The 5,000-nt window shown below is 54.3% G+C and overlaps 1 non-coding gene across 1 annotated transcript in view; it reads right to left on the bottom strand.

Annotated features, from left to right (window-relative positions):
- LOC124744344 overlaps positions 1 to 1,482 on the bottom strand; it is a 1,908-nt gene extending 426 nt beyond the window's left edge. The window contains exon 1 of the ribosomal RNA XR_007010702.1: positions 1 to 1,482. This exon is cut by the window's left edge and continues 426 nt beyond it. This is a non-coding gene — a ribosomal RNA (small subunit ribosomal RNA).
- Positions 1,483 to 5,000: the final 3,518 nt, after the last annotated feature.

The following is a 5,000-nucleotide window of genomic DNA, read 5'->3' as shown; positions in this document are numbered from 1 at the left end:
AAAGTAATCGCTGACAGCACGAAGGATGTCACGCGACTAGTTAGCAGGCTAGAGTCTCGTTCGTTATCGGAATTAACCAGACAAATCGCTCCACCAACTAAGAACGGCCATGCACCACCACCCACCGAATCAAGAAAGAGCTATCAATCTGTCAATCCTTCCGGTGTCCGGGCCTGGTGAGGTTTCCCGTGTTGAGTCAAATTAAGCCGCAGGCTCCACTCCTGGTGGTGCCCTTCCGTCAATTCCTTTAAGTTTCAGCTTTGCAACCATACTTCCCCCGGAACCCAAAAGCTTTGGTTTCCCGGAGGCTGCCCGCCGAGTCATCGGAGGAACTGCGGCGGATGCTGGCTGGCATCGTTTATGGTTAGAACTAGGGCGGTATCTGATCGCCTTCGAACCTCTAACTTTCGTTCTTGATTAATGAAAACATACTTGGCAAATGCTTTCGCTTCTGTTCGTCTTGCGACGATCCAAGAATTTCACCTCTAACGTCGCAATACGAATGCCCCCGCCTGTCCCTATTAATCATTACCTCGGGTTCCGAAAACCAACAAAATAGAACCGAGGTCCTATTCCATTATTCCATGCACACAGTATTCAGGCGGGCTTGCCTGCTTTAAGCACTCTAATTTGTTCAAAGTAAACGTGCCGGCCCACCGAGACACTCAATAAAGAGCACCCTGGTAGGATTTCAACGGGGTCCGCCTCGGGACGCACGAGCACGCACGAGGCGGTCGCACGCCTTCAGCTCGCCCCACCGGCAGGACGTCCCACGATACATGCCAGTTAAACACCGACGGGCGGTGAACCAACAGCGTGGGACACAAATCCAACTACGAGCTTTTTAACCGCAACAACTTTAATATACGCTATTGGAGCTGGAATTACCGCGGCTGCTGGCACCAGACTTGCCCTCCAATAGATACTCGTTAAAGGATTTAAAGTGTACTCATTCCGATTACGGGGCCTCGGATGAGTCCCGTATCGTTATTTTTCGTCACTACCTCCCCGTGCCGGGAGTGGGTAATTTGCGCGCCTGCTGCCTTCCTTGGATGTGGTAGCCGTTTCTCAGGCTCCCTCTCCGGAATCGAACCCTGATTCCCCGTTACCCGTTACAACCATGGTAGGCGCAGAACCTACCATCGACAGTTGATAAGGCAGACATTTGAAAGATGCGTCGCCGGTACGAGGACCGTGCGATCAGCCCAAAGTTATTCAGAGTCACCAAGGCAAACGGACCGGACGAGCCGACCGATTGGTTTTGATCTAATAAAAGCGTCCCTTCCATCTCTGGTCGGGACTCTGTTTGCATGTATTAGCTCTAGAATTACCACAGTTATCCAAGTAACGTGGGTACGATCTAAGGAACCATAACTGATTTAATGAGCCATTCGCGGTTTCACCTTAATGCGGCTTGTACTGAGACATGCATGGCTTAATCTTTGAGACAAGCATATGACTACTGGCAGGATCAACCAGGGAGCTGCGTCAACTAGAGCTGAGCAGCCGGCCGCCCGGGAGTGTGTCCCGGGGGCCCGCGCGAACACGCAAGCGTCCGCTCAATCATTCTGCAAACAGGAGGAGGCTGAGCTCCCCTGCACAATACACCTCGAAACCCTCTCAGGTCCCGGCGGCGCGCAGCGCCGTCCCAAGTACTTGGTCGGGTTCGAGAGAGGCGCAATCGCCCGGAGTTAGGCGAGTAGACGCTTTCGGTGCGACCACCCGTGCTCCCAACTGAGCTTGCCGCTGCCGACAGAGGCCCGGGAGCGTGCTGTCGTGGCATTGCCGGCGGGAGACAACACGCGCCACCTACGGTGACCGGCAGCTCCAACGCCAGCGCCACAGAAGGACAAAAGCCCCACTTGGGTGCCGAAGCGAACTCTCCCAGCACAGCGCACGCGCCAACACATCCGCACAGCTGCGATACAAACCACCAGCGAGAACCGCTGGGGCGACCGAGCAGCAGACGGCGTCGCGGCGCCGAGCGCCGGGCGGCGGCGCATCCTCAACGCACACAGTCCTCAATCGGACCAGCACACTGAAGATGTCCACCGCGCTTCGCACCGGGCCCGCGAGGACCTACTTTGGCCGCACGGCGCCGCGCGCAGGGTGCGCCGGCGCGCAGCTGCGACGCCTGCCGCGTCCGTCGGCCGGCGCGCCTGCCACTGGCCGCCCCCACCAGCCGGCTGTAGCGCGTGCGCCCACGCACCGCGCGGCCAGCACGCCGGGAGGCGCCCCCTCACCGGCCGGGGACGGTCCCACCCAGCCACCGCCGCGTATCGCTTCACACCCAGATGCCGTTCAGTTTCGTCGGCATGGTGGGTATCGCTGGAACAACCGGTTAGTACCTCAACCTATCGTCGCCATCACCGATTCACCCCTAGCGAGAACAACCGCACCACAACAGGTTACCATTTGTTCATTTGCGTAACTTCACCAGAAAACGCAGGCGTCCATCGCCATTTGCAACTTCAACGATTATTGCATGCCTGTGTCAGGTGTCACGCCACACTACGTCTGCCCACATACACGCAACAAAATGTGCACGCCTAGACAATACGTGGAAGGTGGCCCCCGTACGTATGCGATGTCCATTGCTCGAACGACTGTCAACCGGCCTCTGTAGCATGTCGCAGATATGGAACGCGGTGCACCATGCCATCACGGTGTGTGAGGAGAGACGACTAGGTCCGAATACATCAACAGACAGCTCATGCTGATCGCCATCCACGGCGTCCGTTCCTCCCACACGTCTCTATGGCGTACCACACTGCAATCCAGCTCTCATAGGGAGACGACACGTAGCTGCGTGCACAATATTTGCACTGTATGGTCCGCCGTTTTTTGGGCGCAGTCGTTGTGCGGTCACACATGTGCCACGATGTATCATTCAGTACATAAGGACGAATGTGCAGTACAGATTGTGGTTCACGCGTACGACATCAGCGGACAGTTGACACAGGCCGCACCACAACGTAGCCTGAGTACGTCGCATGCGAAGGGCATTGAACATGCAAACTTCTCACCAACCAGCTTGCGAAGGCAGGGGGCAAGGTGGGGACGTGGGGAGGGGCGGCATGTACGTCCTGCTGCCATCCACATTACAGTGTACAGCAGGAGCATGTGGAAAGTGAGCAAGACTTGCAAGGTGTTTAACATGAAGCGATACACAGGGGTGCGGGCAGTGCGAGTAGCGAACTATATTGCGAGGGTTGCGGGTGGGCAACACTACAGTAATTGAACGAGTCGTATAACAATTACAGAGCAGGTTTAGGCGACAACGTGGGTTACGTTAAGGCGACAACATGGGTTAGGTTAAGGCACAACATGGGTTAGGTTAAGGCACAACATGGGTTAGGTTAAGGCACAACATGGGTTAGGTTAAGGCACAACATGGGTTAGGTTAAGGCACAACATGGGTTAGGTTAAGGCACAACATGGGTTAGGTTAAGGCACAACATGGGTTAGGTTAAGGCACAACATGGGTTAGGTTAAGGCACAACATGGGTTAGGTTGAGGCACAACATGGGTTAGGTTGAGGCACAACATGGGTTAGGTTGAGGCACAACATGGGTTAGGTTGAGGCACAACATGGGTTAGGTTGAGGCACAACATGGGTTAGGTTGAGGCACAACATGGGTTAGGTTAAGGTACAACATGGGTTAGGTTAAGGTACAACATGGGTTAGGTTAAGGTACAACATGGGTTAGGTTAAGGTACAACATGGGTTAGGTTAAGGTACAACATAGGTTAGGTTAAGGTACAACATAGGTTAGGTTAAGGTACAACATAGGTTAGGTTAAGGTACAACATAGGTTAGGTTAAGGTACAACATAGGTTAGGTTAGGTTAGGTTAGGTTACACGTTGTTGTACGGAAAGGTGTAGGGGGGGGGGGGGGCGGGGGCGGCAGGTTCGTTGATAGTGATTATAGTAAGTGAATGCTTGTGACATGATCAGATTTGTCACGTCAGGATGCACCTTTGGCTTATTAGAGGCGGCGCTCCAATTCTATGCTTGTGTGAGACCTGTGTCTTTGACTCATGTCATTGTTTGTGCGCTGTGACAGGAGGTACTATTGTGATGTTGGGTGCACCGTTGTATAGGACATGTGTGGGTGTTGGTGCCTGGTCTGCGCAATGGTGGATGTCGAAAGGCTGGGATATTGTATTTTCCGCACGGACCTCCTGGTCTGGTTGTGATAGTGTGGATTGTGTAATGTGGCGGAGAAGATGCACTGGATGTTGTTCCATGCTGGTGCTTACATATTGTATGTGCGCCTGTTAGAAGCAGAGAGTGGTGCGTGATCAGAGTGTCTGGCTGACGTGTGGTTCCCATTTTGGGCAGACTCTTTCAGCATGTATACGGACAGTTGTGTATATTTGCTGTAGTTTGATGGCTCTGCATTGATTACTAATCAGCGCCGTGTGTACGGGTAATCTGGTTCCAGTCCAAAATGTTCCATCTGTGTACATTAGTGACAAAGACTCCCCCCATGCAGTGGGGCTCGGTCTGTTATAACTCTTCCGCGTAATATATTTGCCCCACGTTTTTGCGACTGCGAGTGCGAGTGCAACGCGCATGGGGACCGACATGCTGATGGCTCGGTATCGGACGCCGTACAGTGAGCAACGCGATCGCGTCTCTCGCTCGTAAGTGGTACAGGTCGCGGCTCATGTATACGGACAGCGGGAATGTCGCATATTGGAAATAACTCTTCATGAAACGCAAGTTATAGGGGTGGATTGCACTTTACGAGTGCGGGAAACGTCCGCCGTTCATCCGCTGGAGGTGCGAGTTTGGCGGTTGGGGTGGTGCACGAACGGGTGCGGGTGGCGTCATTGCCGGTCCACGGCTTCGTGCGGCAGAGCCACTGGAGATTGGGTGCTATGGTCGACAGAGGCTGCAGCCTTTGTGGGTGGCGTCGAAAGGCGGCCACTGTGGCGCCATCGCTGTCTTAGTCGGCTTGGCGTCTCATAGATGGCGGTAGCGTCGTTGCAGG

Source organism: Schistocerca piceifrons, unplaced genomic scaffold (genome assembly GCF_021461385.2).
Source record: "Schistocerca piceifrons isolate TAMUIC-IGC-003096 unplaced genomic scaffold, iqSchPice1.1 HiC_scaffold_288, whole genome shotgun sequence".
Taxonomy (NCBI): Eukaryota; Metazoa; Arthropoda; class Insecta; order Orthoptera; family Acrididae; genus Schistocerca; species Schistocerca piceifrons.
The sequence above is the reverse complement of the archived record's forward strand: the minus strand, read 5'-3'. Positions and strand labels throughout refer to the sequence as shown.